Genomic DNA, 20,159 nt, shown 5'->3' with positions numbered 1-20,159 from the left:
GTAAGGATGGCTGGGTCTCTGCTTATCCTTCCAACACATTTTCTCCTGGAAATGTTATTTCAGCTTGCTGTTACTGGCTATACTCCTTCCTCCTTCCTCTCAGATAGTCCATGATGTGGGGGACTCAGTGTGATTAATAGCTAGATTTTTGTGGCTGTAACTAGTAACGGAGTTCAATATAATAACCTAAAGCTCAAATATCAGTGATTCACAGTGTGTCACTACTCCAGTTTCGTTGTCTTCTGAAATCCCCACACCACTCCAGCAAGGGCCAGTAACAGTAGATGAAGTAGAAGTGTAAATGCATACATCTTTCACAGCTTCACCTGGAACAATTCAGCCTTTGGTCATATAATGAAAGGGCTGCTGAAAAGTTCGATTTGTTTCTTACTGTAGTCAAACTGTATTGAACCAGTCCACAAGCAGTCCCTTACAGTCCTCAAACAATGACAATGTAGTGATATTTAGGGAAGTATATTTACTGTTGTGTTTCCTCTGCCATATCTCAAAATCTTCAACAATGGGTCAAATTTGTTAACAACAAAGCAAAGTGTGCATTTTTCCCATTTAATATCACTGATCCCCTTGTGAAGCTGGCTGCACTTCAGGAGAATAAAAAGGGATTAAGGATACCACACCAGTGAGAACACATTAATACATCAAATATGAAGAGTGATCCATGAATAAATGGTGATTTGACTCCATTTCTTTCCCACAGTGCAATAGCACAACAGAACCACCTTGGAAAGGAAAACTAAGATTTTTAATCTTTTAGAATCAGATGGTGGTCACATCTAGGATAGGTCTTGGGCTAAACTGTTAAGTGCCATTACAGTCCATTCTGGAAAAAAGGAAAGGGAAAAGGATCCACTTTTCATGAGTTAGTTTTGCTCAGATTTCACAGCTTGCACAGCTTGAAACTTTGCCTTACTGTTGTGTAGTGTGTTGAAAACTGCAATAAAATGCTAAATTACATTTGCCACGAGCTGGGGTTTAGAGGCAAATTTGCAAGCATAGGAGCTCTAGGCCTGTTCACTAAATATTTCAAACATGAACTCATTGTAAGTAACTATTGTTAGTAGAAAGAACATGTATAATGAAAGATTGGACAAAGGAACCTGTACCTTCAATGTCATGTGAAAATGGATTAAAGATATGAATGTATGATATATTGTGTTCAAAAGTACTACTTATCAGCTCAGAAATCATCCAAATACTTTTAAGTAAGCATGGAGCCCATCTCTGCATAAATTTGATACAATTTACTGTGCAAATTGTCTGTTTTTCTGTAGCTCTATTCAGGATTTTTATTTGAGTTAGTAAAGTATAAATAGAGTGTTATGTGCTGGCATACTAATGACATTGTTTGCAAAATTTAATATTGGGGGGTGTGAAGGTTTTAAGTCACTGAGGGTATGCGTCAGACTCAGAGGTACTGAAATGGTAATGCTCTGGCTTCCAGAGCAGGGTGACATGTCACAGATTACCCTTAGGTCACAGTGTCCAGAGAAGCTGGAAGATTTGGATGATAGCTTGCTGAAAATGCTTACATCACCTGTTTTATTAAGGACACGCAACATTTGTTGATTCCTTTCTAGAATCATTTCTAGAGAAGCAGGACTTCTTACCATTCTGTTTCCAGTTTTTATTAAAGGCTAAAGTTGACGGTCTCCCTTCCCCTTGTCCATTCACTTTTTCTTTTTCACTTTGCACAGTTTCTTTCCTCTGCTTGTTTGTTTGTTTTCTGCCCAATGTTCCCCTGGTATTCCCTTTCATCCTATGGGCCATTAAGTCGCCTTCTTCACTTTATGAGCTGGAATAGCAGCTAACAAGTACACAGCACATTATCAAAGACTGCAATTAACAACAGACTTCCTAAATTTACAAAAGTTACTACAACTTTTTCAATGCTTCACAGATACTGCTTTTTTTTACAAATCGAAAGTTTGTGGCAACCCTGCATCAAGCAAGTCTATCAGTGCCATTTTTCCAACAACATGTGCTCACTTCGTGTTTTTGTCACATTTTGTACATCGTTTTTTTAGACATAATGTTATTGCACTCTTAATAGACTACAGTATAGTGTAAACATAACTTTTATATGCACTTGGAAACCAAAGTATTTGTGTGACTCGTTTTATCGCGATCTTTGCTTTATGGTGGTGATCTGGAATTGAACCTGCAATATCTCTGAGGTATGCCTGTATAAAAAAGAAGTGAGGATGGTATCTTGGCTTCAGTGAAGTTAATGGCCAACTTCCATGGATTTCATTTAAAGGGCAATTCATCTCTCTTTGTTTAGCAAGGCACAATGATTTGCATAGTATCTGACAATGTACCGTACCTGGAAAGTGGTGAGTTAAGCACATTGGAATTTGAACCTGTAGTAGTGGAGGAACTTTAGCAGGATTTCTTTAGACCACAGCCTATGGGTATTTTAACGTAGTTTAGAAAGGTACTTCTGTAAGTAAAGTCAAAACGGAACTGTGAGATCTTACACCCTTCATATATACTGTCAGTTTGGATCCAGTTGTTCTATAATATATATCCTCAAAAGATACACAAAAATACCCAAAGCAAAACCCAGTAACCTAGAAGGTTTGGAGAGTTAAGAAAAAATATAGGTAATAGGATAATTTGTTAGAATGCCTCTAGTCTCTACTTAATGTTTTATACATTCTTTTTAGGTCATTTTAAGTAATAGGGGAAAATAGCTATAAATGTTAACAATCTAATTTAGTTTTACTAGAGAAAAACTGAATGCAATGAAATTTCTTAAAATAGTTTTAAGCTGAAGACTGTATAAATGTTCCTATTAAAAATGTTCCTATTTGAAATCTGATTTGAGTGCAATATGGTTCTTAAAATGGCCAAGACTTAGGGTAAGTTTTATGTAACAGTAGCAACAACAACAAAATACAGAACACACATGGTTAAGTTCAAAAAGAGTATGTGTACTAAATCGAGACTGTTAGTGATCTGGGTGGACTTTAGCTAACTCTCCAAACATATCTTTGGGTTGCAATGGAAATTAGACAGGAACCTAGGTGAACTTCTCAGGAACCTAAACTCTGTTGCTTAAAGAACTCTAGAATCTAAAATAAGTACTGAATGAATGTAAGCACCTTCACTGTTAAGTAACTCCTGTTGTTTGAGATTTCTTTCTTCTAACTTATATTTAAATATTTGATTTCTGACTGTGTCCCATTTTATGCTCTGCAGTAAGGGTGCTAAACCTTTTTCTATATGCCAAGCTTCCAATTTAATGGAACAGTGCGGTTAGGTGCTTTTTCAAAATCCCTCTAAGTTTATCTTTTCAAGCATGTAATGTCCTCTAAAATTTAGTTCACCAAATTACAGAGATTTAATGGAAGTGTCACTGAATAGGTCCTAGTGGAAGTAGTTCTCACTGAGAAGTATTACTGTGAGTTGAAGTTATTCAGCCACAAGTAGTGTAATCTTATGATTTCACTACTGAAATATGAAATGAGTTGGTCAACATAGATTGCACTTACACTGCCTAGACTGCCTCTCCATTGGCAAATGCCACCAGAGGTCTTCATTTCCCAATCATCCAGATCAGGAACCTGACCAAAGTGGGTCTGCTGTTCCTTTTTGTCTGCTTATATGATTTATTTCCCACAGAAATCAGTGCATGGAAAGGCAAGTATTTTATACCTGGGTCTTTTCTCAAGAAGTTGAAATGCTATCTTGATGTACTCTTGAATAATGGAATCTAGGTATTGCCACATCAACACAGATGCTGCTCTCACTGAGAATTTGATTACCGTAGCTAACTTTTTCAGCCTCTTGGGCTCAGCTCTTCAAAAATGTTCAAATACTCAATTCAATTTCATTTCAGATCAAGATATTTAAAAATTAATGAGCCTAATTTTTTTTTTTAAGTAAGCTTTAGAAACATAAATCTGCTTTCATATTCAATGCTGAAGCCAAAGAGGAACAAAGCTATTGTCATAACAGAAATTACTAATCACAGTTTTATGTAATGACCATTCATTTATTCATGGCATTAGTCAGCAAAATAAGATTTTGCATCTGGTTGTTTGATTTATGACATGAGGCATGAATATAGGGATAATCACTATTCATTCTGATCTTGAAGTTCATTTTAAATTTTTAATCTTGTTTTGTATTACACTAGTGAAGTAGTATATGCAAGTCAGCACTGCATCTGCTCTTGCTTCACTTTAAGTATTATATGTTAAGAAAATAAAAATACTTTCAGCATTTTCCTTTCATTTTGTTTCTATCAAGGCACAAACTTCATATGTGGGTAGATAATTAACAAAATACATGCGCAGCCCACAAGCCTCTGAATCATGTCTCTTTTCTCAGGTAAACATTCTTTTTTTTCTGATCTTACACATTTCAGCTCTGTTTTGCACTAATAAGTTTATTATATAACAATGATCAACAAGCTTAATTTATTATAGTTGTAATTGTTGAAATGCTTCTTTGCAGGAAACTAACTCTTCATAAATTTTAATTGTGTTGTATGTGTGCCTACTTCTAGAACTCTAAAAATTCTGTAATTTAAGATAATTAATTATTTAGCTATTTAATAATTTTCTTAAACAGGAATGTCACTTCTTCATTAAAAATAGAAAAACAAGAAAAAATCTTTTATGCCTTTTCCCTTTGATCAGTCTGAACCATTACGTTAAATACTCATGAGGTATACTTGGACTTCAGTCTGCCTTTCTTAGATATGAGAAATAGAATTAATAGATCACTACTTTTTCTCTCGCCTCTCCTCTTGTCAACCCACTAGCACTAACAGTGAAAGAATTAGAAAATGCTCAAGTGTGAGAAATCGCTACAGAGAAAAAAAGTCATATTTTTTCAGTAGAGTTGTCCTTTGCTTCCTTGCAGTCCCCAAAGAGTTTTGACACTGTTTCAATGGTTGTCTGCTGAAACAACCAAATACAAATACAGTGAAACCCTCTTAATCTACAGCTCCCTAATCAGTGAATAATTAGTCAGATGCCAGCCTGCTGTGGTCTCTGTTGCTCTTGAAGTTGTTACCAAGAGAGAATATTTTTTAATAACTACACACTCTTTACTTCTGGTCTAGCTTTGGCTTGTTGTCATTCTTGCTGAGGTGTAAACTTCCTTTCATGCCAAACTTAAATGATCCCTCACTTGTTTTTCTTCTGCTCTGACTGCAGGTTTCCGGCCTTCCTTGGTGCTATACTATTCAGCCCGCTTAATTATCTATCTTTGTAGCCAAGAAGTGGTTTCAAATTAAAGTCTTCCCCTGGGAATCATTTCCATTGGCTGGACAGTCTTGTATGGCTTTAAGATTTTCCTCTCTACCTTTTGTCTTCCTTAATCTTTTTCTGTGTCCTTCACTTTTTTGAAGTTCCACCTCTGTTTCTTTCCGGAGCACAATGTTTTTGTCTCTCAGTTGGAACGGTGCACGTGATGCATATCACACTGCCATAGATCCTGCCTATTCTTTCTTTCTTCTTTTCCTTTCTTTTCCTCTGGGTTCTCTTCTAAATAAAAAGGTTCTGTACCCAGAAACACCTGTTACACTGTTTTCAGTTTCCAGTTGACTGCTGGACTATCCTTTTTGGGGGATTCTCTATCAGGTCCTTTATTTGCTATGTTACAATTTGCTGGAAAAGTTTCCAATAGAAAGAAAGCATGAGTTCCCTCTTTCTTTTCCATGTTTGTTGTCACCCTCTTTCCATTTGTCTTCTCGTTGGACTTTCCTAGTTTGAAAGAAACTTCTATATTAAGACCTAGTGGTGACATAAGAGCCAGTATGGAAACCAGAACCAAGGTTATGGGAAGCCATGTTTTCTTACTACAGGCAGAAGCGCTGCTTCTTCTAGCTATCAATAACACAAATTAAAGTCTCTGAAAAGTTCAGGGATGCTGTAACTGACAGTAGTCAAAGCCTCATTTATTTGCGGTCCTCTCTCTGCATCAGAAGTCTTTAGTGGGGCTGAAATATGAAATTATGTTTTGGAAAATACTCTGCAGATTCTGCCTGATTCCCAATCCATCCACATAAAGAGGAGGATTTGAAGCAAACCTGAATGTTGTGCTATGCAATACAAGTTAAGCTTACAATATCTCAACACTGTTACCAGTTTGTGTATCCCCACCCTGCCTCACATCTTAATGTCTTAGTTTTATCCCCTAAAAGAAAAGCCATGTTCTTTTAAAAATGCAAGAAACAAAATATAGGAAAGAAATGTATTAAAGTATCCAGACTACAGATGGAAAACAGTTATTACAGCAGGTTGCACTGATTTCCTGTGTTTTGTTATTGGATGATTGCTACATCTCTGTCCTAGGGCTCAGATAAAAAACAAACAAAATAAAACAAAACACACAGAAGTCTTGTATTTATGTTCTACTTTATTAGAAACAAAGCATGCAGAATAGAAAGGGTGAAATTTCTGCTAAAACAAAGAACCTAAGCACCAATATTTTCTTTTAAATTTTATTTTTCCTCAGGCAACCAAGCAATCCTGGCAGGCTCGGTGGTCCTTCCCACCAATTAATCTAAACTGTTAAGAACTATTGTCATTCTCTATTCCCAGCTAACAATGACCTACTTCAAGCTACAGATTTCTGTTAAGTAAAAACCCATGAAAAAAAAAATCTCTCAAGGCCATCTGTTGTTTATTTTTGCTATTAGCAGTGAACTGTTCTCTTGGAGAACACAGATCAGTCAGTTCCACAGGAAATAGGAACATTCTGCCCTTGTACTTGCTGCTTTGCAAATAGTAGCAGGTATTACTTTTCCCTCATAATGTTTAAACAGGTAGAAGTGGGTAATGTGGTAATGCAGTCTTTGCAGCCATTGCTATTTGAATTCACTGTAACGGATTGGCTGAATATGAATATATGAACTCCTATAGTGAAATAATCCAATGTTCCTAATATCTAGGATGTTAATGTTGTTTGATGTCAGTTATCTGTTCTACTCCATGGCATTTCTTTTGCACAACATGCTATGTTCTGACTACTTTCCTGCTTCCAATTTCATTACGTTTTTCATCTTTAAATTTCTTATGAGATAATGGCATGATACATATTATCATACCAACATTTCTACCATTTGTATTCCTCCTTTATTTTAATTGCATTTTGTTTAATTAGGAACTTGTTTTCTTGCATAAAATAAAAATATCACAATCCAATTTACATCAAAATGTGCAGTTTCAGTACTTTTTTTTTCGAATAATCACAGCTATTAGTCAGATGTGGAAAAAAGTAAGGGGGGAGGAATCTTACCCATGTGCTTTCTGTAGTGATGAGAAGAGGATAAGAAGTAGAAGTACACAGGAAGCATTTGTGATGATAATATGCACTGCAGGTTTAAACTTACTTATTTCTTAAGTAGTTGGTTTAGAAAAAATACGTGTACATCCAGCTATCTTTGCATGATCATCTCTTGCAACAGCTAAAGCTAAGGAAGGCCAAAAGAGTGGGTGGTAGTTGAAGAGAAGACTGAATCATACAGTTGCTGTCAGTAAAAGTCCTGAGCTTTTAATGAGGCATATAAATAATCAGTAACACAGGCAATAAGGGTTTTTTTCCTTCTTTTTAGCATGAAAATTAGAAGTGTGTGATTAGCAGTAAATTATTCTTTTCATTTATTGCTAATTCAGTATAGTAAATTATCTTTATAACATTCCTCAATCTTTTCAGAAGCTAGAGATCAGTAATAATTCTGGAGGCAAGGAAGGAATATAGACCAAGTCTGAATTCTTTCTTTTGATTGCCTTGCTCACAATGGTGTTGACCACTTCAAATTACCATATTAAAAATAATTTAATTTTAATTTTAATTTCACATGATATAATCAAAGCAGAGCAATACAGAATATGAAAAAAAATTCTCAGAAATAAAATATCATAATCTGACAGCAGTTGCAAGCCTATTGATTTCTATGAGCATTTTGTGACTTATGCATATACATAAAATTGGGGGGAGTGGGGGGGGAGCGATTTTGGTGATTAACTCGATTCTGGGAGTCAGTCTATACTAGTACTGATTAGACAAAACACTATAGCCTCTAAGGAGCAGGCATTATTCTGAAAGAATTATGGGATCATTTTTAGTTAAACTTTGGTGTTTTACCATCTATAATACTACCTGATATGCAGTGTATTCAAACAATCATTTTCATACACTGAATTACTGTTCCAGTAAGTGTTTGCTGGTTCTGTATATTTTTATCACATTTTGCTTTTCTGGGATAAGCTGAAACCATTATTGTGACAGTTTCAGATGATTATACTACACTGGATGCCAGCACAATTTATTTAAGCTACTTTTTTGCATCTGTTTCATAACATGTGCTTCAAAATGTTTATCACACTACAGTATGGAAAGCAGAAGGGTCATTGCTTCTGTTTTGATTTTCTTAAATGTCCCCAAAAATGTAAAGTCAAAACAAATAGACTCTAATCAGAAATACATAAACCTATTTTATAGATTTCTATATAGGGCAATAGTTTGTGTTACAGTGAGCAGATTAAAATAAAGGAATATTATGGTAGGAAAGAAAAATGATAGATTGTACAGAATAAAGCCATCCTGTAAGAGTATATGCTATCAATATCCTAATTCAATTGGAATATTACTGGTACTTTTGCCCGGTTTTGTAAAACCAATCATAAATAACATATTTTACATAATTTTATTGAATATTAAAATTGTGAAAAAATAATAGCATACAATAGAAAAATAACAGTCAGCTTTCTACGGTTTTTCATTCATCTTCCTCAAATTTGGTCAATATTCTACCCAAATATTAATGCCCCACTGACATGGCAAGGAGGAAAGAATCTCCCTTGTTGGACACTCCTATATGGAGCCCTCTCCAGATGAAGTCTTTTCCCTGTTGGAATTGGGAGGAATGTCTGTAATAATTTCACTGAGGCGAGACTGAAAACAGCATTGTGGGTGAAGATTTACAATCTATTTATAAAATGGCATGGTAATGCTTTCATTATTGTCACAAAACCATTCTTTATTCGTGCTATCATTTTGTTTGCTTTGACTACCATTGCATATTTGACTACCACTGCATATTAAGCATAGCTTTTCACTTTTCACTCCCTAATGGCACCCAAGTCTCTTTTTTTTCCACTTGAGCTCATTTGCAGCCAACCAATGAGCATATGTAAATTAAAGGGAATTATCAAAGTAAGGGAAAAGTGAGACGTTCTAAAGGGAAGACGGTAAGTGTAAGTAGGAAGAAGAAAAACTTTTTTTTTCCTTAGTGATGATGTTGGAAAGAATATGAAATAATAAGTCGCTATTCCATTGACCAAAATAGATGTGTTTTCTTCCATGAGATCAGTGTTCTGTAGATGTTGTTAGATAAAAGGCAAACTGAAGATCATAAATAGTTTCTGTGACAGCAGTTCAAGTTATTTTCCAGAAAAAAAAAAATTCTTAAAATTTTTAAAGCTAAGTTATAACCATAAGTATGTTTTCCTCTATCAGAAAAGGTAAAGAGACTAAGCCTCTTTGAAATTGTAATTATGTATGTTTTACATTAGAAAAATTTGATTTCTTTAAATGATTTTTCCCACAACTTTACAGTAATGCCTGCCATTTTTATCATGGAATGTTTCTAAGGTCAAAGATAGAAAAAACAGGGGGAGAGCAAGTAGTCCTCCAGTATATTCAAAGAGACACTAGGAAACTAAAGACTCCAACTTGAGTTATTTAGATTGGCAATTGTTACCCCTTCCTTTCCTCGCTATCCTAACCCTAACCGTAAACCCTAACCTAACCCTAACCCTGGCTATTCTAGAGGTACATCTAGGATGTGCATCTTTTCAAATCTTTAAAATCCATAAAAGATTTTGACTTTCGATAAAAACAACAGGGGAATCTATAACACCTCGGAAGCATTTGTGGGATGAGAAAACTGTTTTTAAGTTCGTGCTGAAGAGAATCTTTTTCCATAACCTACAGGGTGAAAGTCAGTGGAGTTTCAAGAATAGAAGGTCTAATCCATAGAGTGAAAGTGATAGTGTTAGATGTACTTCATTTCAGCATTTCATGACTTAAGTATGCAACTTCAGTCTTTTGCTTAGATAGATAGAATATAAAATAAAACAAGGTAAGATTTGATAATCAAATATAATTTTAAATCAGAGCTATAAACTCTAGACACAAAACTACAGTAAGAGAAAAAAAGAAGGGAGCAGACTTTTGAAAATCCTTCTATTACTCTCCTTCCATATGGACTGTAAACGGAGCTTCACGAATGACAAATGATTGTAGTCACAGTGGCCTTATGATTACATTAGTATTCTGCATGCACTTAGGTTCTGCATGAAAGCCAAGTTTACTTCAATCAGTTGTATTCAATAGCTTTTGTAGCAGGTAGCATATGAATGAATGTGTGTAACCCATTTTTTGTTCTAAACACTGAAATAAATGAGCCAAGGTAGAATGCTGGATAATGTACAATGCTGTTCAAATACTTTGCTTGGGGTGAGAAATTTTATTTTAAACCTTCCATCTTCCTTTGGACTCCATCATGTTCATGGTAAATATCAGGTAAATATTCTAGATACAAATCCAAGCTTGTGTGAAAAGTTATGTTACTCCTAAAAGCAGCTGAGTCACCCTTTTCCCTGAGTACTCACAGAACTGCTTCAGACTTATGTAATTCCTCCTTGGAGAGTGTAAACAATATTTCAGTCTTTCCACCAGTCTTCATTGTCTTTTTATAGATTTCCTCAAAGGTGTGCATTTTCTTTCTGAGTGAATACCACAAACTCTGATACAACTAACTCATATGGTCAGGATTACCTCTAAGCAACGTCATACATGTGGGTAACTGTACACTAAGATTCTGATTCAAGTGGTATATGGTTTGGCATGGAAAATGTTAAATAATACATAGATTGGTTCAGTGGATGGAATTTTCTTTCAGGGAATGTTTTCTTCCCTACTCATTCTTTGCCTTCTTAATATACTATGTTATTTTAAATATACTTTAAATTATGATTTTAAATTTTTCTTGCAAGAAATAATGCTCCAGCTCTGCAAATGGAGTCAGTGGCATTCTATCTTCTCTCTGAACATTTCTTTTCGTAATATAATCTCTGTCATAAAAAATGCCACAACTCTTCTGAATATTGCAGTGTTTCCCATGGAGGTGGAGGTGGAGGCTTTGTACCGGCTTCTCCTACTGAAAGGCAACAGACAAATAAAGAAGGAATTGCACCATAAAGATCACCACAAAGAGAAGATGGAGCTTGGTGATGCTGAGATGTTCAAGCTGCTGACCACTAGGGATTTCTCTTTTTGGACATCAAGCCTATTCTAGGACATCTTGTGCCTCAGCCCAAGTGACAAGAATTGATGGACTTCAATCCTAAACAGCAACATGTTCAGGAATATATCTATAGATCCAAATATAGCCTCAGGGAAGTTCAGTTAAGTTTAGTTCTATATGTCACTGACCATTCTAACATGGAGCCATAACTATATTTCCCCTTCATGGGTAGTAACCATTGATTTGTGGAATGAGACTGGTTTTCCAAAGAGAGGTCAAATGTGATAATGGATAAAATACTTCAAGAATATACATGCACTTTCAGATTTAGAGATGATATTATTACTGTTTTTTAAAATTTGAAAAGTAGTGTGATTAGTTCCTCAGCTCTGGTAGTACTAATATCTGTTTAAATGGGAGAATAAGCTTCGCCAAGATGGATAGCCTGTGGGATAGAATAAGAAAAGTCATGTGTCCAAAAAAAGCGTAATCTACTTCTGAGCTCTGGCCAGGAGGTGACAGGACAACAGAAGTGGCTGAGGTATTTGGGTGACTGCTAAGTCCTCCTCTCCGTAGTTTCATTGATGACTCAAGCTACTTTCTTAAGAGCTATTAGAGCAATACAACAGGAAAAGATCTGTAAAGCAGGTCTGTTGGTTCTAAGTGCCTCATATCCACTCTGCAGGCATTTGGGTTTTTTTCTCTTGAACAAGTACTAGTCTGATCCCATGGCTTGAGTGCCCATTAGCAATTGGAGAATATTAGTGGAGCATATTAATTGGAGAATATTAAGCACATCTTCTGGTTTAGTTTCACTGGTAGAAACCCAATTCATGAGACAGATTCACAATACAAAGAAATTGTGGTAAGAGAACAAGCAGGATCCATTTCAGAAGTGCACTCCTTGTCTGTATATAGTACATATATAGTAAAATACTAGTGTAGTACATAGTATATATATATATAGTACATAGTATAGTATAGTACATATATAGTAAAATACTAATGCAGACGCATCCTGAGATTCTCTTGACCTCTGAGTGACTTAGTTCTTTTGCTTTGTTTCAGAATAAAAAAAGGACTAAATCAAGCAATAATTCCAACATCTGTATCTCTTTCTCTCAGACATAATTCATTACTGAATATTTGACAAATTTTCTCCATATGTTCTGAAAACAAAAAATAGTTTCTACAAATGGAAGACTTGTCTGTCACTAAAGGTTCTGTTATGCAGCAGTAAGTGATGATTGTACAGTATGTGTGCTTGAGATAAACCTAAATAAAACATATGCACACACACACTCTAATTTTTACTCTCTTCACTACAGAAAATTTTTTTTAAAAAACAAAACTTACTGATTTGCTGGCTAGATGTTTTATTTCTCTAGCTGTCTAATGTGAAGTGATAAATGAAAATGTCACTTTTTTGCATGATAGAAAATACAGAATAGGTCAATGTCACTTAACTTAAGTCACAAGCCTGTGATTCTTTTACTAATATTTAATATTGTATATTCTTTGGACCTAGCATTAAGCTCTTTGTATGTAAAAAATACTTTGACAGTTTAGAACAGGTCTTCATAATATTTAAAACAGTAGAAATACTCAGAAGGCTCTTTAACTGCAAGTCAGTTTCTAAATTTAGTTCAGAAGCCATTGCTACTTGACTAGAAACATTGATTACCTTGTGGGAAGAGGCACGTGGTTCCTGGAGATACCCATCATATTATAATACCACATCCATTTGCTGTATCGTGGTGGGGGAAACAATTAATCTCCAAAGCACTTGCTGATTTATCCCAGAGGAAATAACCTCTGGTTTGTGAATTAAGCAATCCAGAATTATTGCTAACTTACATTGTTGATGCCCCTGAGCAACACACTGAATAATGATTGCTCTTTACATAAAAGCAAAAATGACATTCTGAGCAATAGCAACTTTCACCTGGGATGAGTTATAATACATACATGACTATGTAGTAACCCAAAAATGTGTTTTCAGGGCAAAGTCACTTTTTTCAAGCATAGCCCTGCAGCCCTGGAGAACAGTGAATATGGTGTTCCCCTATTAGCAGGCCACAGGCCTTCTACTAGCTTAGCAATAGAAGGTGGCAGGATCTGACAGACCTTGGCTGGACTTGACTTGGCCTGAGCTTGTTTTAGCTATAACAGCACATTCCCCAGTGGTTAGATGCCTCCTGTCTAACTTGGCCTAGGTGTAACAGCAAAGTTGTCTAGTGGTCAGATGACTAGCCTCAAAGCTTAGCTTTGTCCAATTGTGCAGTTATTAGCCTAAAGAATTATACTGTGTACAGTAAAGATAAGTAATCATTGCAGAGCTAAAGTTGCAGATGAATCAGAAAGAAGTGTTAGCCTCAGACTTCTTGGAAATGTGTAAAAGTAGCGCTAAGTGAACCCAAATAGAAGAGGAAGAGCCCTAGACACACACACACACACACACACACACACACACACACACACACAGAGTGTACTCCTCCCTATGAAGATGGCTACACACACACACACACACACACACACACACACAGAGTGTACTCCTCCCTATGAAGATGGCTCCCCGCGCGCGTGCGCACACACACACACACACACACAGTGTACTCCTCCCTATGAAGATGGCTCCACACACACACACACACACAGAGTGTACTCCTCCCTATGAAGATGGCTACACACACACACACACACACACACACAGAGTGTACTCCTCCCTATGAAGATGGCTACACACACACACACACACACACAGAGTGTACTCCTCCCTATGAAGATGGCTACACACACACACACACACACACACACACACAGAGTGTACTCCTCCCTATGAAGATGGCTACACACACACACACACACACACACACAGAGTGTACTCCTCCCTATGAAGATGGCTACACACACACAGACACACACACACACACACAGAGTGTACTCCTCCCTATGAAGATGGCTACACACACACACACACACACACACACAGAGTGTACTCCTCCCTATGAAGATGGCTACACACACACACACACACACACACACACACACACAGAGTGTACTCCTCCCTATGAAGATGGCTACACACACACACACACACACACAGAGTGTACTCCTCCCTATGAAGATGGCTACACACACACACACACACACACACACACAGAGTGTACTCCTCCCTATGAAGATGGCTACACACACACACACACACACACACAGAGTGTACTCCTCCCTATGAAGATGGCTACACACACACACACACACACACACACACACACAGAGTGTACTCCTCCCTATGAAGATGGCTACACACACACACACACACACACACACACAGAGTGTACTCCTCCCTATGAAGATGGCTCCACACACACACACACACACACAGAGTGTACTCCTCCCTATGAAGATGGCTACACACACACACACACACACACACACACACACAGAGTGTACTCCTCCCTATGAAGATGGCTCCACACACACACACACACACACACACAGAGTGTACTCCTCCCTATGAAGATGGCTACACACACACACACACACACACACACACAGAGTGTACTCCTCCCTATGAAGATGGCTACACACACACACACACACACACACACACAGAGTGTACTCCTCCCTATGAAGATGGCTACACACACACACACACACACACACACACACAGAGTGTACTCCTCCCTATGAAGATGGCTACACACACACACACACACACACACACACAGAGTGTACTCCTCCCTATGAAGATGGCTACACACACACACACACACACACACACACACAGAGTGTACTCCTCCCTATGAAGATGGCTACACACACACACACACACACACACACACAGAGTGTACTCCTCCCTATGAAGATGGCTACACACACACACACACACACACACACACACAGAGTGTACTCCTCCCTATGAAGATGGCTACACACACACACACACACACACACACACACACAGAGTGTACTCCTCCCTATGAAGATGGCTACACACACACACACACACACACACACACACAGAGTGTACTCCTCCCTATGAAGATGGCTCCCCGCAACACCTGCCAGAGGAGGAAGGGCCCTCAGCTTCATGCTGCGACTAACTGGAAGGATGAGCATGAGAGCAAAGAAGAGGGTTATATGGTAGAAGAGCTGTGTATAACAATTATAACTGTATTTCTAATGATAGTTAGCAAGAATTGGATAACGTATATTACAAGTGTTAGTATCGCTTTTAACAGTGATAGCTGCTCATTGTATTTTGATTAGACAGATAAAATATTAATTAGACTAACAATAAGTTTATGGTTCCACATATAAGGTGTGGCCTCTTTTTGTCCATAATGAAATTTATAACGTAACACAATACTTATAGGAAAAAAACAGCAACAAATATATTTCCAAAAATGTTTTAAGATAGTAATCAAAACTGAAAATATCCTCTTTTTTTGGAAGCAATTTTAGGAAAAAATTCATAGTGCTTCCAATATAAAGAACTAAAAGCCTTGATATTGTAAGCTTTTTCACATTAGCAGACCAGATGAAGTGAATGGACGAGTACAGACTATAGAGTTAAATAAAGGTCACAGATTTATACCTGTAATGATATTTCAGCTTGCAGGAAATTCAAGTTGGCTTCTTTTTTTAAATTCAGTCTGTTAGCAATGGATTATATGAAACTTCTAAATCACTTCTGCTTAAAATATCTCAAGAAATATTAAATATTCTGTTTGTAAATATTAATAATTAACTAGCATAAAATAGATCTCAAGATCTGATTTATTTGCATTAGTTTTGTAACTTGGGAAGTGGTTCATAAAAATACATCTGCAAAAAAAATCAACACATGAGTTCTTATTAAAAAATCTCAGTTATCCTGAGTAGCTTAAAAATCCCTTGTAAAGTTGCTAGAAGAGGTAGGAAATTATAAGAATTACTTAATTACTTATGAATTACTTTTAATCAAATAATACTAATATAGTTCTCTAAAGTAAACTTGTATCTTATGTGTACACACACATATATTTATGTATATGTACACATGCATACATCTATATCTTGGAAAGAATAATAGTTAGATTTTTTCGAGTTATTCGTTACAAATGCTCAAGGGATTCTTTACTGAAGCTAGAAGGAAGCTACATGCCTAGCAAAATAACATGGCATTACATTAGCATATCAAAAATATCATATGTAGCTTTTCAACTGAAGGTCAGACCAGACTATTAAAAAATTACAGCTAAATGGTAAGGGAATTAATTGATCATTCTGTCAGGATGCTAACAGTTTAGGCTAGAATCTGTTTAGCATATGGTATCCAGTGACTAAGTGAAAAGATCTAATATAATTTCTTCTTTCAACTCAGAAATGTGCAATAAATTTAAATCTGCCTGGGGATTATTTACTTGTAATATAAAATTACAGAAGGATTGCCTGCAGCGTTTCTGGTAATATAAGCTTATATATTGTATAAATCTAATGAATTAATGAACTGGAAATCAAAAAAACTGCAGATTTACTCTGAGTCTTTTAATGAGCACCCAGATTATTTTGGTGCAAGAAATAACCTCTTTGGATTATGAAATTTTTGGATTTTTTTGGATTATGAATTTATGATTATTTGGAAGTTATTCTTTTTGTGCTACTTAGGAGGTACCAAAATTGGCCCAAAGGTAAATTTCTTTTGTCAGAGGAAATCTGCAGGAATAGGCATGACGGCTTGGTTGCTGTTCTACTCCTCCTTCCTGGCACAGCCACATTTCAGGGAAGGCACAGTTGAACAGAACATGGTCATTGCAATCTTGTCCTGTAAGTAATCCAAAGCAATTGTACATCTTTGAACCACCCTTTCAAGTCTTTGAAGGTCAGAGATCTCTTCAAGAACCACAAACCTGGAACCGACCCAGGTTTGTGCCTTTGAATCTTGGCCAATAATGTTTACGCATATAAAAGAGAAACTGTGATTAATGTCATAGTGTTTAAGGCCAAATGAGGCCAGGTTATCTAGTCATCTGAACTATGAAATAAGACTGTGTTAAGTCGCAAGGCTGTAATTAGACAAAAAAACTCCGTCTTCAGGATAAACTGATGGCAATCCTTATCACAACCTCCAGAGTGAAGAAAAACTTCTGCAGAGTCCCTACTAGTTTAAGAAGGGAAAAAAAAATCTTCCGAACATCTTGAGAATATGTTGATCCTGCTATGATGTAAGAAAAGTGTCTAATAAAAAGATTTAGAATAATTTTATATTTTACATCAAAGCTTGTTCTGCTCTGTCCATTTTTCTCTCTCTATCCAAGAGAGGCTTTTGAGGAAGTTAGGGGAAGGCAGAGAGGGGAAGAGAAAATAAGGTAGAAAACATTCAGCCACCTTTGTTCCAGAGGTAGGACCCCAAAATTCCTTCCTGAAAACTTTAGGAAAGCTGGCTAATGCTCCCACACATTAAATTCAAGAGTAGCTACTGTAGTACTTTCTGCATGGTGCAAGCAATTCCCCTTTTCTCTGGGACTCAGAAAACTGACACACTGAGTGGGACTGAGAGTTCAAAGCTTGAAGAGATTTTCACAGAATATATAGTCCTGTCCTGCTTCCTAACAATAATAATGGCCATTCCATTTTTTCCAGAACCTGGTGGATAGCATACCTTCAGAGTGCACCACTACATGTTATGAAGTCTCCTGGTGAGAGACAGAGTGAACCAAGTCAATTCATGGTTTTTAGCAATATTCATTGATATTTTATTTCTAGGCTGTATTAGACTGAGTATAACAAACAAATACTGCATTTTATGTTATCTTAGAAAATTTGGAAATCTCTGCCTTACTGAGTAGCTTTTAAGCATCCATACAGTAGATATATGAATTTGTGCTTGACTATAGTACTTTTGGATTAATATTTATTAATTAAGATTTGTTGAATATTTTGAGATTCTTGGAGAATAATACTGTATATATTCCAGAGGCTGTTCAACAGGACAAAGCATTGGATCTATTTTATTAAATGTACCTGATGTACTGAATATTTAGACTTCATAAATTCTAGATATTTCCCTTTTTAACAAGTTAGTGCAAAAAGAATTTCTGAATATTCTACATTAGGTTGCAACAATACAATGTACTGGATAAGACTGTGAAAACTGGAGATAATTCCATTGATTTCAATACAGTTAAACAAATGAAAACAAATGAGAATAATGTTATGTTAGCACTCAATTGTACGACTTTTGACTTATGTTTTCACCACCTTTGTTTTCTGATATCCCTTAATGTTATCAGCTTTATATATCAGTACAGCTCAGATCCCTGTGGGCATGGGAGCATCTGTTTAATAGAAAAATGCTTCTTTTTGAAATTAATAACAAAGTAGACGTTGAGTTGGAGGTAGTTCCATGCCACATCTTTTTGGTCTGGACTTCAAGCTTAAGTTTTCAAGATGACCCATTTGATAATCTGGTCTGTTATTAAGGGTAGGCAGATGGACATGAAATTCAGAGCTGGATCTGGGAAATGAGCTATTCATGCAAGGTTTAGGAGCATTCTTCAATAGAAATTGGAAGTCAGAGGGGATACAGGTCTGCCTTTTCTTTCATATGATCACTGGCAGCAAAATAATCCTGAAAGTCTTACCAGGAATGTAACTATGCATACATTACATTAAACATACAGACTGCTTCCAGTAAACTAAAGAAAAAGCAAAACTTGATGTTCTTCTCATCTTCCTTCTTTTTCTTCTTCCATTTTTTGAGGAAAACTCTAAATAAAGTATGCTACTCTGTCTCACTGCTGTCCCCAAGTAATCTTTATGCTCATACCCTTTTTCATCATGTCAGACTACAAAATATAAATCACATGGTGACTTTGGCATTTCCAACACATGGAGAAATAGTTCTACATTTTTAGAGTTGCATGAATTTTAGTCATGTGGATCCAGTGTTCTAGATATGAACACTGAATGAATTTCATGGCCTCATTTTCAATTCTGCTTCTGAAGTTTAGTAGGAAATGTCTATGAAATGAACAACATGGAAGAAGAACAATATCATCCTACTGAAAATGTTGAAAATTTATATTCCAAATGATATTCAGTAAAAAGTTAAACAACAGTTCATTTGCTCCTGCTGTGACTTTGCACAATAGACATTCAATTATATGCTGTAGCAACTGAAAAGTAAAATCAGAGAACTACTACTAAATCAGAGAACCAAAAAGGCACTCATGTTTATGAACATAAAAGACTGAATTACAAAATGGGGCAAGAGGGAATACATAGCATTTTAGGTTTGGGGAATAAACGCTGCTTTAAATTTGCAAAAATTTTTGGAATTATGAGTGCAGAGCATTTTCCATCCTCTCAGCTCCTTTACACCTATTTGAAAAAAACAACAAAAATGTGATTTTATTTTTAAAAATGATGTTTCAGATGACATGTGTTCTAGACATCAGTTTGAATTATCCTTCAAGTTGCAACTCTCTTCAGTCTCTTCTGTTACAGAATCACAGAATGGTTGAGGTTGGAAGGGACCTCTGGAGATCATCTAGTCCAACCCCCTTGCTCAAGCAGGGTCACCTAGAGCACATTGCACAGAATCACGTCCAGGCGGCTTTTGAATATCTCCAGAGAAGGAGACTCCACAACCTCTCTGGGCAACCTGTTCCAGGGCTCTGTCACCCTCACAGTGAAAAAGTTTTTCCTCATGTTCAGATGGAATTGTCTGTGTTTCAGTTTGTGCCCGTTGCCTCACGTCCTGTCACTGGGCACCACTGAAAAGAGTCTGGCCCCATCCTCTCGACACCCTCCCTTCAGATACTTGTACACGTTAATAAGATCCCCTCTCAGCCTTCTCTTCTCCAAGCTAAACAGGCCCAGC

The sequence above is a fragment of the Apteryx mantelli genome, chromosome 5 (genome assembly GCF_036417845.1).
Source record: "Apteryx mantelli isolate bAptMan1 chromosome 5, bAptMan1.hap1, whole genome shotgun sequence".
Taxonomy (NCBI): Eukaryota; Metazoa; Chordata; class Aves; order Apterygiformes; family Apterygidae; genus Apteryx; species Apteryx mantelli.
The sequence above is the reverse complement of the archived record's forward strand: the minus strand, read 5'-3'. Positions refer to the sequence as shown.